This window comes from Dermacentor variabilis, chromosome 10, assembly GCF_050947875.1.
Source record: "Dermacentor variabilis isolate Ectoservices chromosome 10, ASM5094787v1, whole genome shotgun sequence".
Classification (NCBI taxonomy): Eukaryota; Metazoa; Arthropoda; class Arachnida; order Ixodida; family Ixodidae; genus Dermacentor; species Dermacentor variabilis.
This window is the reverse complement of record NC_134577.1, coordinates 79129285-79151002: the sequence shown is the minus strand read 5'-3', so window position 1 is coordinate 79151002 and position 21718 is coordinate 79129285.

Sequence of the window (21718 nt, the reverse complement as noted above, 5' to 3'; positions counted from 1 at the left end):
GGGAAGACCGAAGGAATGCGCTCTGCAGTGTTGAGACGTAATACATGCGACGGCGTACGCAGAAGTGAGCTGGTTCCGAAGTACGCGTTATGGTGCAGGCCGAAGATTATTTTGCAGAATTTTTGTAGCAGAATGAACGTAACGATTGCAGAAGCTCATTCGAAATAAAAACGAAAGCTGCAAACGCTCAGCAATAATAGCTGTGAAAGTGCCTTTGGCTCCTCTGTAAATAAAGTTGTTCAGACAAGATGCCATCAGTGCCTCGTTTTTTGTTTATTAAGCAGGCTCAATGTCTCGTGACCGGTTATGAGGTTTTCTACAGCGCCCGAGGGGAAAAAACTTAACATGTGTGATGTTTACTTCGCCACCAATACTTGCACGTAATTACTTCAATCCTCGGCGGCGAGCGGCCGCCGCCTCCGCTCCGTGACGTCACGGCGGCAATCTTGAGACCTTAAGAGGCAGCTTTAGTTCGGGTGCTCCTATCTAAATACATGTAAAATGAGAATTCGTTTTTCTCGGCAACCGCTGCACCAAATTTCACGAGGTTTGTTGCATTTAAAAGAAAAACTTAAAGTATTGTGACTGGCGTTCCGAATTTTTGAGTAAGGTCGTCAATTTTTTATAAAAAATTGGCAAAAATCAAAAATTTTCAATAAACGAAACTATCAAGTTTACAACTTTGTAACTCAACAACCAAAATGATAATACAATTCTATGAATTGCATCTAAGAGTACATATAAAGCGGACAAAATTGATATGTTACACATGAAAATAAAGAAATTTAGTAATGTAGAAATACAGCTTTTGCAGAACCCTTGTGTCCAAGGTAACAAATTCCCGTAAGATGTAAAATGACCTGAAATTTGTCCACTTTCAATGATCTAATGGATGCCGTTTACAGAACCACGATATGTGTTCTTGATGCAGAGCAATGAATTTGTAAACTTCGTGCTACTATTTTTTTCAAACGGTACAATATTTGAAAATCTTTTTAAGAAAAATAGGACAAATCGAAATTATGCTTCCAACAGTCACTAGAATTTACCTTTCTCACTGAAATGCAACAAATTTCATTAAAATCGGCCGCAGGTTATCTCAGAAAAACGTTTTTGCGTTTTACATGTATTTGAATAGGCAGCGTCGGAATTGGGCCCGAGGTAAAGCTTCTTAAGAGGCAGCTTTAGCTCGGGTGCTCCTATCTAAATACGTGTAAAAGGAGAATTCGTTTTTCTCAGCAACCACGCCACGGAACCTCACGAGGTTTGTTGCATTTAAAACAAAGAACTAAAATCTTGTGACTGTAGGTTTTGAATTTTTGATTTAGGTTGTGAATTTTTTACAAAAAATTGGCAAAATTGCAAATTTTCAGAAGACAAAACTATACAGTTTACAACTCCGTATCGCAGCAATAAAACATGATGTCGTAATTCTGGGAATTGCGTCTCATAGCACATCTAAAGCGGACAACATTGTCACGTAACACATGAACATGAAATATTTTAGTGATGTGTAAATGCAGCTTTTGCAAAACCCTAGTACACAGCGTAACGAATTCAAGTAATATATAAATTGACAAACACAATTTGTCCGCTTTGAATGACATAAAGGATGCCGTTTGCAGAAACGCGATATCTGCTCTTGATGCAGGATTATTAACTCTTAAACTTGGTGCGTGTATTTAATTTTTCAGAACGCTTATAAAAACTTCAGGCCCTAAATCGAAATTCCGCTTACAATAGTCACTAGAATTGAGCTTTCTCTCTCAAATGCAGGAATGTTCATTAAAATGGGTCCGGGAGTTATCTCAGAAAAGCGTTTCTGTGCTTTGCGTGGGTCTCAGTAGGCCGTGTCGGATTTGGGCTCGAGCTAAAGTTTCCTCTCAAGCACGATTGCACTTTCATTCGCCCTGCCTGCTTATCTTCTAGCTCAGGCACTAGTAGGTGCACAAACTCGTCGGCTGAGCTATGCCAATAACATCCACTGAACGAGATCAATACCGACTGAAAATGAATTTGCATGGCCGGAAATACTGCAGTTCACCTTCCGAAGCACCATTAAGACACATAACACAGGTGCTGAGGCAACCGCGCGTTTTCATCGCGATATTCGCTCTCAGCGGCTCATCTCACGGAGGTTGGAAGATTTTTGTCGTCCGTCCCTCTGTAGCCGGAACGGTACTGGGGCATATAGCAGGTCTTCGGCATCATTACTGAAGCTCCTGATGATCATTCGTGCTTCTCCGCACACAGTGAAAGGCACAAAGAACATTTCAAGCCGCTACTAAAACCGCACCAATAAACTGGTCAGCTTATACGCCACTCGCCGCGTGCCCCTTCAGAACCAGTGGCGCCGTCGCGTGGTGACTGCTGGCAGTCTGCGAAGATCTCCCACAGTGTGACGAACGTTCGTGACCAGTAAAAATGCATTAAATGAATTTGGTTACGTCCATAGAACTTCTCACCTATTCAGTGCTCATTCTGAATTTTCATGTTAGCTGATTTTGAAACTTTTGTAAACATATATTTAAATACTTTGACTTGCATAATTATAAGACTATGGACCAGTCACTAAGAACAAAAACGGCATGATACTTTGTTGATCGCACAGCATACTTGTGCATATGTGATGGAAATCGCCCTACACCATGGACTGTTTTGGATATTAAGAGTGCTTTGTAACAACATCGAAAAAGATCGAGGACATTAATTTGGAATAAAACACCTTTACAGAGCTAAGGATTTTGAAAGAAAGCTATCGTAAAGCTGTGTGGCCCACCGCATGAAAAATACATTGAAAAATTTTAATATAGTGGTGTCCTAATAAACAAATGCAGCGTGTTGCATTAGATTTAATAACCAGTCTCTCTTCTGTTTACATATTGCCTCAATATTTTGTATCTGTCACAATGTGGAATTTCAAGGTGTCTTCGTCGAACCGAGTCTACGAGACCCAAATCCTCGTTAGCTAACGATACCACAGCTCAAACTTCAAGAAAGGAATTACTTAAACTTGCAAAAAATGAAGCAGTCACGTTGCGAGGCACTGCACTCGATGGGAAAGCTCGTTTTTGTAGACAAAATTAAAGAAAGTCTGTCAGTGTTTTGCGATTAGCACGGAGCGTTGTACACTGTTGGAATAAAAATCTACATCATCTCAAGCCTCCATGACATGCACATCTCAGACACAATTACTCCTATATTTAGTAACTAAAGTTCATGGTAATAGCCCATACAACATTTAATTTAACGGCTGTTACACTGAAAATTCAATTAATAAACTTGCTTGAAATGAACCGGACCTAATACAGCGTTTGACATGGCTTGCGCCTTGGTTGCAATGTTAATTAACAGATATCTACACAAAAACCGCCTGCACAAAAGATAATATGGGCTTATGAAACTGCCGACAATGAAACAGCAGTATCGGTATACAATCACAAATACTACTTCAAAATTTGAACAGCATTAACTCGTTACAGGGCTCGTAACACTTGTTTTCTATCTAAGCGTCAATTACCATATTTGCATTGTGCGTTGCTGGAAAACAATAAGCAACAAAAATTAATCAGTGTCACAGAGCGGCAAGTAAAACATACAGAACTGGTACGTCCGCGAAGTTTCTCAAAACAAAAGCTTGAAAAGCTCGAAAACTGGAGTTCAAGTATTCTGAATTCATTACAACACACAATATTGTTCTGTCTGCTCTGCTGAGGTGTGCTTGCAATCAAACACCTTCGAAAACTCTTTCATGTTTAGCAGAGGGAGGAAGAAGGAGTTTGCAGAGTCCAGGCGCTGGCGCTCATTTCCAAGGCTACACGACAGAAGGCAGAAGCGTCTGAAGAACGTTTCCTGTGCTGACTGCCACCGGCTGTTACGAGCCTTGGCCGCTACGCTATGATCGTACGTTTTCATGAGAGCTCCGTAAGCGCTCCGAACACTATGGGACCAGACGTATAACTCTGGATGATCGTTGTCGCGTGCATAATGAAGGCTCACATTGAGAGCTGAAGACGCCCGTGCGAGCAGGCATTGGTCGTATCGGTGAAATGAAGCTTTTTCAAACTGCGCCCACGGTCCCGGAGTATTGGGGGGCAGCGCTGCCTGCAAAAGAGCTCCAGCCAGCAACACCCCGAGAGTGCCCATGTTGAATTCGGGTTGAACAGTGTCAACATATACTATGGGTTCCCGTCGCATGAAGGCCGGAATGATGAGAGTGTTCGACAGGTTGTCGTAAAGCACATCGCTGCTCAGAAATAAAGCGTCGTCGATGATGGCTTGGTGAGCGTCTGGAGGGTCTTCGAGGATGCTCTGCTGCTGCCGCTTCTTCAGTCGAATAAAGAGGCTGGGGAACTTGCTGACTATAGACGTCCCCGTAAGATCGTATTTGAATTGCTTCCCGTTAAGCGGTCGTGCGGTTCGAAACTGGTGTATGCTGACCTCACGAAGCCTCCTTCGCGCCTCTTCTCTTCTGAACTCGCTCATCCATGCGAACGCACTGCCATCTGAGACAACTTGCCGAACCTGCCTGAAAACGCGATGTACGACAACGTCAGTGCTTTCTCTCGGGAACAGCACGTTCAAAATGGCACTCGTAGCTGTCCGCATCACAAGTCGAGTCGTCTGGAGGCAGGACGACACGATCAACTCTGAGTTACTTGTGTTCAGCTGGCGCAGATAATCAAAACGTAGCGCGTCGAGCAACACCGGCACGTAGAAGTAGACCACGCCGTAGTCGACGATGCCTCTGAAGAAGCTCATCAGCTCTCGGATGACGTCGACGTTGTCTATAAATAAAGTGGACCAGGTATCGAGTTTTTGCGCTTCCGGAAGGTGGGTGTTCAGAATATTCAACCATTGCTCACGATGAAGGGCGGTGCTCAAGTTCTGCAAGACGGTTGTACGCTGACGCTGCTCGTGACGTTCCCGACCCGTGTAGTTCTGCAAGTGCTGTTCAATTTCTAGAACATAGGTGAGGTTGAACTCACGGCCATGGATTGTGGAGGCCTCGTTCAGCACTTCCTCCAAATACTCCTGTAGGGGCAACACTCGCTCGTCGCCCAACTTCTGCGAAAGCGTCTGGCCACGCAAGATTCGCAGGAAAACTCCATCTGGGAACCTGCGGAGCTGAATGTCGAGAACCGTCGTAATGCCGCGGGCCAGAGACAGTTCGACGATATGGCGCACAACACTCGTGAACGAGGAACGATTCAAAATTTCTTCGCCGTATTTCCGAAAGGGCAGCAGCACTTCCCTCAGAGACACGGTGGCCGCGCTCAAAAAACGCTCACACGATCTGTAGAATTTCGCCGCGTAAAAGAAGTCGGCTGATACTGGCTTTGCTCTCTCTTCGCTACTCAGGCTGTCGTTCACGTATCGTAAGAACAAGGTGACACGGCTGTTTAGGAAGTTGATGGGGCCGTCGTCGACAAGCCTTCTTTGTTTCTCCTCCCACCGGCGACAGACGTGATCGTAAAAGTTCTCGCACGGCTCCACGCTGTAATCGATCAACCTTTCCAGGTCGTAAACGGCTTGCCTGCAAGTGGTGGTGTTGCACTGTCCGCGACGTGGGCTGTACATCATGCTCCGAGCGATGAAAAATAGGATTCCCGCGCCGATGATTCCACTCGTCAGAACCAGCGTGATCGACAACAGGATGAGTCTGGTGTGGCTGATAAGTGATTCGGGTGTTGGTGAAAGTTCCCAAATTGTGGCGGTGCCAACTGCGAAGCAAGAGAATGCAGTCTAAATGAACATCTTTGGAATATTTTTCCATAAGAAATGAACGGTTTGCTGTTACATTCATACAAAAAACACGGCCGCAAGAACTAATTTGCCAGCTGCCCTGAAGCCAGAGAGCGTTTACGTAATAGTTTAATCAAAGAAGGCGCGATCTACTGTGGAACCAAATGGTCATCATTACGGACAAAGAGGCGGTGCACTCTGCAATCAAACTAATTTCATCGAATTTATAGGGCGTGTGACACGAAGTTGGTTGGACTCCTTGATCATCATTTAGGAAGGGCTTGCCTCTTTCGAGAAGAGTTATTAATGATAAAGATAATTACTGTCTTTTACTGGATGCCTCTTACGGGGCCCTTACTAAGGTTTATTAGGCACCAACACAGTTGTTTTAGTCGTATTGCATTCCAATAAATGAGTTTGATGCTAAACGCCTGCCGCTGAAATAAAAAAAATCCATGCGCTGGCACAATTAGTAGAATTTCAAGCCAACTGCGTGAAAATATTGGCGAATATCTTAGAAGTGCTTGAGAAGGAACTTCAAATACACTGTAAAACATAAACTTAATAGAACAAAACTCCATAGCTCACTGGTTGGGTAGGCCCCTGTTTTTTCTAACAAACTCTAGGCAATTGCTAATAGAGAATTTGAATAAATTCGAACTGTACGGCATACTGGCAACACTGACGGATCAAATGATTTCCTACCCTTGCAACAGTTCCAATAGAGTAACGGAGGATGGTCGGAGAAGGCATGCTTTTGTGTACTCCAAGCACCGACGTTGCTGGCAAGAGCTAAACATGCGTCGTCGGTGCCACGTGTCCAATGTTTTAACGCTATAGGGCTAAGGGCCCTGTGTCGCAGAAAATCCGGTGTCGGCATTGGCGACCACCGCCGGCGTCTCCGTGAGCAAAAATTCCCCACAGATATTTAGCTACGTGTATATGCAACGCTTGGCTATATGACATGCGATCTATGCTGGTTATATTGCCGCAGCACTTTATCACAAAATTTGCTAATACCAAGTCTTACTTTCTTGACAAAGGTATTACTTGGAATTTTAAGAATGACAGCCACAAAGAAATGTCATGATACTAAACACCAATAGCGAATGCCTTTTATGGTACATATTTCCACACTGAAATGATAAAAGTGTGACACAATAACAGAAACCTGAAAATGCTGTAGCCACGTAGCGTGGCTGTGCACAACCTCCGCGATCGGCCCACGAAAAAATCCATCAGAAAACTCGCCTTCCTGTACAGCGTTCTCCGTCAGCGTTTCCCCGCAAATATTACTGTTACACGAGCTGCAGTTGCAGAGAAGCGCGAGAAGTGGTCATGGATCTTTGAATGTTGTTTGTGTTCCGCTCTTAAAGGAAAAGCTTAAGTGTACTCCAGTTTTTTTCATGTAGGTTTCGGTGGTCTCCTGCTGATGTATATTTCACGAATGAAGGAATCGCCGGCACAATTCAACAGCGACGCACTTGTTTCAAGTATGGCAACCACAGCCGGCAGATCAGCACGTCCGATTTGGTATCGAACCTTATCGGAGAAGACGGCACAGAGGAGACAGCGCATTCGCTGGCGTCACGCAGTGTATACCCAAATGGTGATCGCAGTTGGTAAGAGGGACCTTAAAGGAAGCCATTTCGAATCAAAATTTCTAGTTAAAAGTTGTGCTAGGAGCCCAACTTTTTCTGTTTGCAATCATGTTAGTTCCTCTATTGTCAGTTGCAATGGTAAACTGAGAATAGGGGGAGGGCCGGGGTAAAGGCCGCTTCTACAAATATTTACAGTGGATATAACACCAGCAAAGGCGCCCGGCCGGTGGCAAGAAACCCATTCGAACGATAACATTTGGTATTCGTTCCTTAGAGAGCTTTACAGACCATTTCGTTAGGCCATTCAATTCAAGGTTTTCAGTTGTTTAAGACAAGGGCTTCTTAAATAATTTCACATGGGTTTGGCTTATCTGGGATCCTGTCATTTTGTAACCACTGTGCCAAAAATTTGACCCTTTGGCATTCCCTGAGTGTCGCAGCCAATCGCAGGAGGAATCAGACTACAGGTAACGACGATACAAGAAACGAGAATGAGTCACAGATTAGGCAAAATAAGCAGTACACGCGTAATGCCTGATTGCATATAATCGAAAATAAATCCCTTTGCGTTATATCCCTGTAAAGGGTGCACCGCCGTAAATAGTAAGCTGCTGAGGCAAAGCCGCCGTACGGCGCACTTTCGGGAAATTGAGCTAAATCTTTTGAAATAAACAGGGCTCGCTAGGGTCAAGATAGTTTCGGTGATGCGTACAAGAAGCGACAACAAGTCGCAGCACAAGTTAACGGTGCGATCGTAATTAGTGCAAACATAGTAAAAAAATTAGCCTGATTTCACCACAGACTGGACTATGTCCGGGGTGGTCCACTTGGCATTTCGGCCAAAAACATTGTCAGACATGTGCCGATGCTAACGAAGGTCGACACAATTGCGCGAGAAATACTATATTAATAAGATGCGAAGAAAATTGTTCATTAATAATTAAAGAGTGAGAAAAAGAAACAGAATGGGGTGATAACATGTACATTTAGTCATGGAATCATTTGAACCACCATGTACATCGACCTCGTCATCTTTGCCATCCACAAATCACTAGCCCTTCCTTTCTTTCTCAGTTGACGTCACGTGACCATCCCTCAGATTAGACAGCGTTGTCAAGCAAAACTTGCCCTTATCGAAACGCACGGGTGGGTGAGAATACCCACATCGAACGGAGGTCTTTCGGGCAGGCTGTTTGCTGGTGGCATCCTGGGATACGTCGTTGGGAACGTTAAAGCCAGGCTCGTCCGTCGGCTGCGATATAAAACGGTAATTTGTTATTCGCGACAATTACCTTAACACAGCCAGGCTATTTTCTTGCTTTATACAGCCAATTCCTTAAGAACAATTTTGAAGGCGTAAGTTCCCGGCCCCTAGCAAAGTGACAGCGTAAAAATGGACGTCATTCAAAGCTGTTTCATGGCGATGAAAAACTGCGGTGAAAAATATTGCTTTCTTTTTTGACGTGAAAATAAAAAGACAATAATTTACACAGCGTGCTTGCTCAGTGGATACTCATGGCGTAGCTCTGGTGAGCACGAGGTTGTGGGTTGATGCTCCGTAGTGATTGCCATATCAGTGTAAAAACCAGTGTATCTTCAACAAGGTCACTGTGGCAAATACGACAATGTATACAGTTTCATGATATTATACGTCATTGTGGTTAGCAGCGAGATTACAACTACGTTTGTCTGTGTGTGTGCCCTTAAGGTTTCGTGATTCACGAGCCACATCGGGATATAGCGTGGAGATGCCATATTCGTCATAACTATTTTAACACATAGGACGTATCACCAATCACGCACTCATTGGGGAAGATTGCTCATGACATGAATGTAGCCAATAATATTGAAGTGATGAGGGAGCCGTTATTTTCTTTCTCTACAGTGACAGCTCCTAATTAGTCATAGCACGTGAACTTGGACCACTCCACGCCCACTCTAGCTAAACCGCTACTGGTATACAATTTATCCACGTAGAGCAGAAGAATACAGCCTCTATGACATCTTTCCACCCAATGTGTTGCCACTGATCTGTTTTCTATGCACCAACTCAACTGATACAACATGCTCTATAAACTGTGATATAATAAATATTGCTAGCGCAGCGGAGTCGCCCGAACATCGTTCTGGCTCGAAAAGTCGCGGTGTAGACTGACAAGAGCAAATGAGCGCCCCGATATATTTGCTTCATTGCTTTCAGTTGGCGCAGCTTTCAACAACTTGCTTATTCACGATCTTCAAGCGCATTCGGACTCGCGGTGGCCAACAAGCTTACGAAAATATAACAACTATAGATGTTCTAGAGCTGACGGCGCCAGATATATTGTTGCTAGACATGAGAGAAATTCCAGCTAAGACTTTTGTTTTGCCGCGGGAGTTATGTTCGAAGCACGTCTTGTATGAGTATCATACGCATATGACAGACTACGCAATAGGAATCTCTACCACTGCCATCCCCAAAAGCGTTTGCATTTCCCAGGCACTCCTTGTATTAATACAATAAACGAGTGTAGTATGTAAAGAAAGCAGTCTACATCACCTTCCCAAATATTATTTTTCTAGAATATCAGACATACTCGTTCGTTCTCGGCTATACCGCTGGCCTCCAATTTCCTAATGTTACGTCTTTCGCGCTAACTAATCTCCGAACGACTTCTTGGATGTAAATTCATGTCGTAGTTAGATGAACCACATCAGCTGAATTATTCAAGAACCACGGTGGAATTCATTAAGAGAACGTCCGAACAAACTTTTTCATAAGAAGAGTTTCACGAAAAAGAAAGCGTATTCACAAAGCTAAAACTGTTCGTAAGATCAGCTAGCTTCTTATGCCCGCCGCTGTAAAGACCAGCGCTGAAGTCGAAAAAAGGCGTGTATGTACTGGAAGCATAGGCGCGAACTTCACTACATGCGACAGTAGTAAGCGTAAGGCGGTTCACAAAACCTGAACAGTCGTCACAGCAGCAGACGCTAGAAGAAATTGCTGCAATTGGGGGTAGCAGTCTTACGAACATAATTATGTCGAACTGCGTTGCTCCAGCTCACGCGGGTGAAAGGTGTAACTCGCTGTTGCGGCCGACTGGCCGGAGGCCACAACTAATACCCGACGATTGCGAGGGCTTGTATCGTGATCGTGTTTTGCATTTAGAATTGTCTTCGGAAAGTACATCGGCAGTTTCAGTGCTTACTTGTATTGGGCATGCGCTCCTTTGGAAGACAGTAACATTAACACTGTGCTGTGAACCTCTGCCTCATGTCTGAGAGGCTGTGTTTTTGTTTTATATAAGCGCAATTGCCTGACTTTTCATACTCGTCATGACAGTGTATTGTGTGGTAGCACCTACAAGTGTAGAATCCCTCTATGACAACCGTCAAGTTCGCCAATTATGTACTTTGAGCACTTCTGTCGTTTACTTTGCCTAGTTTCAGCTTCCTCTCGCTCATTGAGCTGCTGATCACTATTTTTTCCAACGCTTTACAAGCTATAATTCTCCATGCGGGCGAAACAACGAAAAAGCTCCGAAACGTTTTATTTATCAAAACTTGTCGCTGCTGTTAAATTCGTTCTCGTCGGTGCTGTCAGTCTCATCCTTCGATTATATAGCTCATAGTTTAAATTCAACACGAAGTCGAAACCTCGTAGTGTCTGTGCTCATGGTTCTACTCATCCGGTGACCTGCGATGTGAGTGAATGTGTGCGTACGACGTAGGGAAATTCTGTTTATGACATAAAAATGGATAATTAAGTCACGTACCATCATTGATGACGCGGAGTAAACAATGTGAAGCGTGCTAGAGGAAGTGCGACCACTAAAACTCGTTGTGCCAGAAAAAATCAGCATTTGCGTCACTCGAATTATACTGTGTTTTGTGTTCTCCTGTCGGCGAATTATTCGATTATTTAATCCAGTACGCAATTTGTGTGCAATTCCCGATGTAAGTGGATATTGTATGGGTTGTACCGAAGGACTGAATGACCTTCACATCAACGCCGTGGGGCTTGAAACATATTCTGCTGACAACTCAAAGTGCAGTTTTTTTTTCATTTCTCTGTGATTTTGACATTTACTTTCAGCAACAGCTCTCGTACCCACAACTTTTCAGGCTATACTCGGCCTCAGTGATGGTTGCAGCTTCATAAGTTTTAACTCTCAGCAAGTGGCGAAATACTTAGCGAGAAAGCGGTCAGGCAAGAATACACAATCTCTCCAATGATATTCACTGCATGCTTAGAAAAAATATTGAAGCTGTTAGACTGAGATGGATTAGGAGCTACGATCAACAATTACTATCTAAATGCCCTTCAGCTTGCCGATGACATTGTTCTGTTCAGCAACGCTGGGAACACATTGAAACAGTTGATTGACGACCATAATCAAAAAAGTGTAAAAGTTCAAGAACAATATACAGAAGACAAAGATAATGTTGAATACCCTGTCAAGCAGGCTAGCTTAGCAGGACTGTTTGATGAACTATCAGTCATTTTTTTCTATCATATGCCTTAGTGAGGTTAGAGGAACTGGTGAAGCTTATACAATGCTGGCTTACGACCATGCCCTCTGCTATAAAGCGCTCCCAGATAAGAAGCAGTTCGGAGTAGGATTCCTAATCCATAAGAACATGGCAGGCAACATTGACGAATTCTACAGCATTAATAAGAGGGTAGCAGTAGTAGTAGTAAAGCTTAAGAGGCATAGAATAAAGTACAAGCCTGCGCTCCAACCTCCAGTCATGACGATGATAAGATACATCAGTTTTATGGAGATGCTGAATTAGCGATGAGAAAAGTGCAAACGCGGTATGCTGTAGTAATGCGCGAGTTCAATGCAAAATTGTGGAAAAAGGAGGTTGGTGAACAAGAAATTGGAACTACGGCGTCGATTCGCGGAACACCAGAGGGAAAATGCTCGTAGACTTCGCAGAAAGGAATAAGCTGCGAATAATGGACACTTTCTTCAAGAAGCGTAGTAACTGAACGTGGACCTAGAAAAACTGTAATGGTGAAACAAAAATGAAATAGATTTCATACTTTCTGCTTATCGCAACATAGTGCATGACGTAGAAGTGTTAGGCAGGATAACGTGCAGTGATCGTAGGATAATGAGGTCTAGGATGCGCCTCAATTCGAAGAAAGAACGAGCCAAATTGGCCAAGAAGAAACAAACCAACCTAAACGCAGTAAGGGTAATAGCAGACCGATTCAGGCGGGTACTTGCGGACAAAGATACAGCCTTAGAAGAGAGAGACGACGACATAGAGATATTGAATGAAACCGTGACTAGGCTGGCTTCAGAAGCAGCAATTTAAGTGGGTGCTAAAGTAGTAAGACTACCAGTAGGTAAGCTCTGCCAAGTCCCAAAGGACTTCATTAAGAAACGACAAAGAATGAAAGTGTCCTACTCAAGAGGTCAAATAGAATTCGCGGAAATGTGAAAACTGGTAAACAAGGAGAAAATAAGTATTATTCGAAATTATAACGTAAGATAGACTCAGGAAACGGTAAGAATGGAAGCAGCATGAAATCAGGGAGAAGAGAACTTGGCATAGTACAAGCCAAGATGCATGCACTGAACGATAAGCTGGGTAATATTGCACAAAAATGTATATTTACAAATATTTACAAGTAAGGGGAGCAGCACAGGAGTCACAGCAGCCAAGATGGCGAGAATCAACGTGTTCGTCTTCTTCATCGATGCCGGACTATTGCGACAGACTTCTTCGGTCTCGCGGCATTACCCCACCGGGCGAATATACTGGTACCATCCGGGTTGGCTAGAGTGTAGCATCAAAGGAAGAGTTATAGAGTTGTAGCCGGGCAAAATGAACTGCATAAGCTTCTACCGGCATAGAAGCTAACATTGGCTTTGCGGGTGCAATCTCATACGTCTCGTCGGTGAGCTGGCGCAGAACACAATAAGGACCGTTGTAGCATGATAGAAGCTTCGCTGATAGACCAACTCGTCGAGCTGGCGACTAGAGGAGCACTAAAGACCCCCAAGCGTACTATACATGTTTAGGACGACAATCGTAACGCCGCTTCATTGATACCTGCGACATCTTAAGGTGGTCAGGCGCGATATGATGCGCAGCGTTCGTCCTTGCGATGACATCTTGCGCCTACTCTGATAATTGTGAAGCAGATGGGAGTAATGTATCTATGGGGAGTGTCGGTTGACGGGCCCCCCAAAAAAGAGATAAAACGGTGAACAACCTGCAGTATCGTCACGTGATGCATCATAGGCGAACGCAACAAAGGGTAACGTAACATCCCAGTCGCGGTGGCGGGCGCCAACATACATGGAGAGCATGTCGGTTATGGTGCGATTTAGTCCTTTGGTGTGACCGTTTGTCTGAGGATGATAGGCAGTGGTGGCCTTGTATTTTGTGGAGCATGAGCGGAGCAGGTCATCAATGACGCGGGACAAGAAGTAAGGACCGCAAGTGGTGAGGAGCTGACGAAGAGTTCCGTGATGCTGAACCCCATAGCTGAAAAGGAAGACGGCAATATCGGTAGCGCAGCTGGTTGGAAGCGCTCGTGTAATAGTGTAACGCTTGGCATAGCCTGTCGCGACAGCAACCCATTTGTTCCCTGATGCTCATGTAGGGAAATATCCGATCAGATCGAGCCCGACGGGGAAGAAAGACTCCATTGGGAATTCGATAGGCCGAAGAAGGCCGGCAGGAAGCTTCGGTGGCCGCTTGCGCCGTCGACACAGTCCGCAGCTGCCAACATACTTCTGCGCGGATCAATAAAGCCCTGGCCAAAAGAAACGATGCCGCACGCGGTCATAAGTGTGCATTACAGCAAGATGGCCTGGTGTGAGTTCGTCGTGAAGCTGCTGGAGGACTGTAGAACGCATGTGGGAGGGAACCGCGAACAAGTTCTCAGGGCCTTCGAGTTATACACTGTGGCGGTATAAAGTTCAGCTGTGTACGTTAAACATCCGGAGTGACTTGTCAGAGGCACCAGAGCTGAGACGGTTTATGACGGAACGTAACACCAGAACACTCCGCTGTTCGTTGCCAACATGAAGAAGACCCGAGATAGAAAGAACACAGGAATCGGTGTCAGGGTTGGTGTTCTCGGGCGGATCAACGGGATATCTGGAAAGGCAGTCCGCGCCCTAATGTAATTGGCCGGACTTGTGCATGACAGAAAACGCGCACTAAAACGAGTCGAGCGTCCAAGACTGCCTTTAGGGCCTTTCATCGAGGAAAGCCAGCAGAGCGCATGGTGGTCAGTCACTATCGTGAATGGATGGCCGTAGAGCTACAGCCCAAGTTTGGAGATGACCCAGAGAAGGGCAAGGCATTCACGCTCGGTAATTGAGTAATTGCGCTCTGGGGCAGATTCCAGGCGGCTAGTGTACGCTATGACGCAGTGACGACCATGATGGTGGTGGGCAAGGACGGCTAGGATCCTGTATCTAATCGCGTCCGTCCCAACTTCCGTAGGAACAGAAGGATCGAAGACCGGCAACAGAACAGAAGTGGTCAGAAGGTGCATAAGCGTAGAAAATGCATGAGCTTGTCTACGGCACCATAAGAAAGGCGTATTTTTCTTGAGAATTAGAGTGAGTGGACGGCCGATATCAACAAAATATTTGACAAAGCTGCGGAAGTAAGAACATAAACCAATGAAGGAGCGAATGTCTTTGGTAGAGTAAGGTGCGAGGAAATGCTTCACGGCGTAAACTTTTCCAAGGTCAGGTCGGATTCCTTCATCGTTTACAAGGAGACCGAGTACTGTTATTTGGCGGCGACCATAGTGGCACTCGGATGAGTTGAGCTGAAGACCGGCGCTGCGGAACACTTGTAAAATGGCCGACAGGTTTAATATGGCTGGAAAATGTCGTTGAAAAAAAATAACTTCATCCAGGTAAAATAAGCAGGTCGACTATTTGAAGCCTCGAAGGAGCGAATACATCATGCGTTCAAATGTGGCTGGCGCATCGCATAGACCGAAGGGCATAACCTTAAACTGGCATAGCCCGTCAGGTGTTACAAATGCGCTTTTCTCGCGCTCCAAGGGATCTACGGCAGCTTGCCAATAACAACACCGCAGATCGATGGACGAAAAGTAACTCGCTCCACGGAAGTAGTCGAGGGCGTCTTCTATGCGAGACAACGGATATACCTCCTCCTTAGTGATCGTGTTCAGGTGTCTGTAATCGACGCAGCAAAGCCAGGTGCCATCTTTTTTCTTGACGAGAACAACTGAACATGCCCGTAGGCTACTCGAATGTTTTATAATGTCTTTTTCTGCGATCTTGTCGACTTCTTTTTTTATATAATCACCCGTTAAGCTGCAGGAATGCGATACGGACGACGATCAATAGGGTTTGCGCCACCGATATTTATTCGATGCATGACAACCGTTGTCTGCCCAAACGGGCGGTTGTCGGCGACGCTAACACACAGCAAAGTTCAGGAGCGTGTGCAGGTGAAACGCCAGTAGGCTATCATTTTGTCGAATTCACTGGTGGGCAAGTTGATGGATCCAGCTTTGCATGTAGGGTATGAAGGGGCTTTAGATGTTAGCGTCGAAATCTGACAGTTGTTTAGGGATGACAAGGTTGCAAGTGCAATTCCGGAAGATAAAAGATGGGCGGATAAGCCGAAGTTGAGCAGAGGCAGATGAGCTTCATTGTTGACAATTTTGACAACTGTGTGTGGTAGGGTCACCTTATGCAGCAAGTCTCAGGGACAGAATGGAGTTCCAGTTGTCGTACACCGGCGCCATAGTCGACAAGGGCTGAATGTGTGGATAAAAAGACGATGCCTAAGATCACGTCGTATGGGCACTGCTCAAGCACAACAGATCACTTGTACGATGGCCAGATACCGTGACGCGGGCAGTACAAGTTCCAACAACGGTAGGTGTGCTTCTATCGGCGACTCTTACTGCACGTTGCACGGCAGGCGTCAGGACTTTCTTCAGCTTTTCACGAATACTAGCGCTTATCACCGAGATTTGTGCACCCGTGTCAATAAGGGCCATGACAGTAACACCGTCGACTTGGAACTTCGAGCAAATTAGAACGGCTAGGGACAGTCAGACGAGGATTTTGAAGCCGGAGTAAGAATGAAGCATCTCGTCCGGGAGCTGCACTCGTTAGTTTTCCGGTGCGTAGCATCCAGGGTTGGGAACGCGCGGTCGTGCGGCGAGCGAGACCGGTGGTCGCGCGGTGATGGTGAGCTGCTATACACATTGGTGCGAGTGTCGGCATCGGCTGTGTCAGTCGGTAGAGGGCGCGCCGATGTTGTATGGGAGCAGCCTTCGGGACGAGCGTTCTGGGTGCTCCAGCCAGTCGGCGACGTCCGACAACTCGAGCAGTGCCGCGCTGTATGCGCAACTCGAGAGCACTTGAAACATATTGGGCGATCATCCGGCGTCCTGCACTGGGCGGGATTGCGGTATCGCGAATAAAAGGGCTGGTCCCTCGGTGCGACTGGTGGAACTGATGGTGTAACTGGTGTAACTGGTGGAACGCGCACGGTGAAGACAAAGAAGACGCCCAAATTACCGACCTCCTATCGAACCACGGCTTGATTCAAGGAAACCATGGGCTGGTTGGCAGTCGTGGCGTCGGCCACAAGAAGGGCTGGTGACATTGCTTCTATTTCACGACGAATCATTTGTGTCGAAGTGTCCGAAGCAGGCGATTGTAGTGCCGGGGTAGGTTCTCTACATGATGACGATGCGTTATTCGGGAGCCTGGTGAATTCCTATGCGATACAGTGGGCTTTTGCTTGTTCGAATTGCCGACACTCTTTCTCAATGGCAACCACGGTAGCACAGTTCCTGATTACCAAGACGTTGAATGCGTCGTCGGCGACACCTTTGAGTATGTGCCGATCTAGGCTGCTTCGGACATGTTGCCGTCGATTTTGCGCAAAAGCGCTGGAAAATCCTGAATATACGAAATGTATGATTCAGTAGATGACTGCGCCCAAGAGCCAAGTTCTTCTTCAGCGGCTAGCTGGTGAGATCGTGCTCTTGCGTCTCGTGCCAGACGCGTGCGGTTCCCGTAAAATAAAATACCACATGTGCCGGCGTAACGGTATCGTCCTACCTGTTCTGTTGGCTGACACGCTCGTACCAAGAAATCCAATCCTCAACGTCCACGCCATCTGTGCCACAGACGGCGCCTGGATCTTTTGGGAGCGTTAAGATGGCAGACGGTGGGGACGGCTGCGGCGCGGTGGGTGCTTGAGTGGCCATTGCCGAGGGAACAACGCTGAAACCGCTTCGGAGTGCCGTACGTGTTCTGGTGATGATGATGAACAGGCAGCGTACGAAGCACTTCCACCAGGAATGTTTCACAAGAAACGTTTAGTTACAAATATTCACAATAAGGCGAGCAGCACAGGAGTCGCAGCAGCCAAGATTGCGAGGAGTAGCTATTACCTCTTCTTCGTCGATGCCGGCCTAATGCTACATATTACTTTTGTCGCGCGGCAATATCATCAGCCATTTGGAAGATATAATAAAGGCAGCGGAAGAGTTCTATACTCACCTGTACAGTACCCACAGCAGCCATGATACCTCCATTCGAAGTATGAATGAACGGGCTACAGAGGCTCCTTCTAACCCTAGCGATGGACGTAGAAGGGTCTTGCAAGATATGAAACAGGGAAAAGCGGCAGGAGAAGATGGAATAATAGTCGATTTCGTCAAAGATGGAGGAGACATCATGCTTGAGAAGCTGGTGGCCCTGTAGAAGAACTGTCTTACGACTTCAGGGGTTCAAGAGAATTGCAAAAATGCCAACATTATAAATATCCACATGAAGGAAGACGTTAAAGAGTTGAAGAAAATTAGGCCGATTATCTTACATCTTTTATTGTATAAAATATTTGCCAAAATAATTTCCAATAAAATAAGGGCAACACTAGAATTCAGTCGACTAAGTGAACAGGCTGGCTTCAGGCAAGGATACTGTACAATTGATCCCATTCATATCATCAATCAAGTTATCGAGAAATCCGCAGAGTACAGTCAGCCCCCTGTATAGCTTTTATATATTACGAAAAGGAATTTGATTCATCGGATATCCCAGCAGTCATATAGCTATTACGTAATCAAGGAGTACAGGAGGCTTACGTAAATATCTTGGAAAGTATCCACAGATATTTTACAGCTATCTTAATTCTCCACAAGACAAGTAGGAAGATACCTATAAAGAACGTCACAACCTCTGCAATGCTATTCACTGCAAGCTTGAATACTTCTTTTAGTGCTTGAAAGAAGTATTCAAGCTATTAAACTAGGAAGGCTTCGGAGTAAGGGTATCTAAGCAACCTTCGGTTTACAGATCCCATTTTCCGGATGAGTAACACTGGGGACGACTTACAAGGACCTTAACATGTATGGTGTAAGTGTGGGGTTGAAGATTATTATGCAGAAGACAAAGATAACGATCAATAGCCTGGTAAGGGAACAAGAATTCAGGATCGCCAGTCAGCCTCTAAGATCTGTGAAAAAGTACGTTTATCTTTGTCAATTACTCGCAGGGGACCCGTGATCATAAGAAGGAAATTTATACAAGAAGAAAATGGGTTGGCGCGCATACGGCAGCCATCGTCAGATCCTCACTGGAAGCTTATCATTATCATTGAAAAGAAAGGTGTACAATCAGTGCATTCTAGATGTGGTCACATATGGGGCAGAAACATGGAGGCTGACAATGAAGCTGTGTATTTCTCTGATGTGGACTTGAACGTGTGTTCTCATGACGCTGGTAAATATGTGGAAGTGGTGGCGCTGATCATTGTAGTGATGTTGACTGATAGGAACATTAATTTCTATGAGGAGCAGTTGGGCTATGAAAGACAGCCTTATTAGGGGCTCGAATCCAATAAGTCACCTACCTATGATTTATTACCGGTTGCCAAAGTTGCATTTCACCTCTGTAGGAATGCGGCCAGCCTTAACCTGCAAAACAAACTCGTGGCCTGGTGCGAGGCGTCATCGTTTTTTATCAGCTGAGCAGAAGCGAAGAAGAAGCGATGAAGGCTGACAAGGTGTGAAAGTGTTATAGGGAGTGAGTGAGTGAAACTTTTATTGAGTCTTTCAAGAGTTTCGCGGTTACGAGGTCTCAGTCGTCTCCATCTTCTTGGCGCTGGCGACTTGAAACTTCTCTTCAGCAAGGGTGGGCCCCTATTCCAAGGCTGCACTGAGTCGTGCTGCATCGCTCGCGTGCTGCACTAGGGCCCTTTGGGCCGTGAGCTCGCAGCTGGTAAGCCGACTCTCCCATTGCTCCACACACGGGTGTTCGTGTTTGTGGAATGCTTTGTTGCGTTCGCACTCCCAGTTGATGTGGTAGAGTGTAGGTTTGGCACCGCACCAAGGGCAGGTGGCCCTGTATCGTGTCGGAAACATCTTATTGAGCACGTGTAAGTTGGGGAAGGAGTTTATTTGTAGTCTGCGCCAGCTGGTCGCTTCCTCCTTTGTGAGGTCTTCGTGTGGTGGCGGATATCTAATTCTAGTTCCTCTATGTAAGTTCAGGGTCTCTGCGTATCCCCCCTGGGAAGCCTGTAGGTGCGTCTCCGGGGCATTCGACCGCCCTCCTCGGAACGCTTCGCTTTTGATAGGCAACAAAATTTTCACGTGTGGATGGAACGTAGTGAAGTTTTCTGTAATAAGTTGGGAGTGTCCGTAGACACACCTTTTTTTCCGTATTTGTATTTTATGGCTGCTTTCATAGCTCTCCACGCCCTCGACAAGGTTGATGGAAAATGGTTATAACGGTGCATTTTGAGGATAGGACACAGAAACAATGCACACAGGAAAGACGCCGAAGTTTAACTGAGAGACGAATTTCAATTGAGTTGGAGCTCGGCATCTATCCTGTGTGCATTCTTTCTTTGTCCTGTCCTGAAAACGCGCCGTTATAACCGTGTTCCATCAAGCCAGCACCCAACTAGCCCATCTAAGTCTGTTAATCTCTCCTTTTGGACGGGTGCGTGTGCTTTGTCATTTGTGGGCGCTCGATGACATCATCGAACAGCAGCTTGAATGGTACATAACGACGAGGGAGCCAGCATTCGGTCTATGCAAATCATTAGAACCACAGCTGCAACCCTGTGCAGCGCGATCAGTTGCCATATACCGATAAACATGCGAGAGCTGGTCGCCTTGCCTTGAATGCAGTCGAACAAATATATTATGCACATTTCTTTCCTTTCCGTAATTAGTATCTGAAGAAAGACATTTATCCGCTTTGTACTATGCTAGGAGGGTGGTTCTGCTATTTCAATAGGCGGGGTTAGCCTGGCGAACCTGCCCTCCCCCCCCCCCCCCCCCCCCCAAGCAGTTGCTCCCCTGAGTGCATTTTTCTGCGCTTGTTTCCATCAGTCCTTTGTCTCGCACAAATGTTAGAAAGATTCGTGACACTTCCACTGCCATTCTTTTGATGATGGTGCGGTGAACGGGCGAGAGTAGTCGCGCATGTCGGCGCTGTACCAGAGGCCCGGGAAACAGAGCTGTCGATTAGGGATGTGCAGTGATTTTCCGTGAGAATGTATACTCAACTACAGGATCATGGTGTGCGATCAGGCTATCATCTGACCGCGCCTGTTTCATTTATTGTCATTTAATCGAAGCTTCGCTTTATCCTCGCTTAAAGGCGACGCCGTAAGTCGAATTCGTTGTCACTTCGGATGCACCCTCAGTTTAGCGTAAAAAAACATTCTGAATAAGAGATTGCGTACGAACAGCGCAGAATTGCGTAGAACTATGCGTACTAACAGCGCAGCTTAGTAAATTCCGCCAAGTAACACGACCAAGTAACAAAAGCAGTGGTGCAATTAAACGACCGAACTTCTTGCAGTGGTTCTTCCTCCCTGCAGGTTAAGGTGAAACAATGCATGGCTCTGCAGATTTCTCGAAGCCCATGTACTCCGCCTTTACATTTCTTGTTTCGCATATACCTTCATCTGAAACTGCATAGGTGCATGTTCTGAGACTGCGAAAAGACTGAGTTTTCTGGAAGATACGCAAGAACGCACTCACAGGTGACGGCCCAGTGTCAAGCGTCCAAGTCCACAGGGTGCCTCTAGCAGGATTCTCGTCGTGCCTGCTGCCGAAGGGAGTGCGGCGAAACAAATTTCGCACTCGCATCACGGGTGACTGCCGCGCCGTGCTTGACTCGGGCGTAGGCGAAGAATTGGGCGCTGCCAAGTGCGTGGACGCCTCGGCCACTGCCGCCTGTGCTCCTCCATTGGGCGTCTGTGTGGATGGTGACCCCACCTTTCCAGACTTTGGCTCGGACTGGGCGGCATCATTTCCGGTGTCGGTAACGGTACTTTCCTTCACGTTTTCTGAGGTCGAGGTCCGCTTACCTGCGCAATAATATAAAGCTCCATTC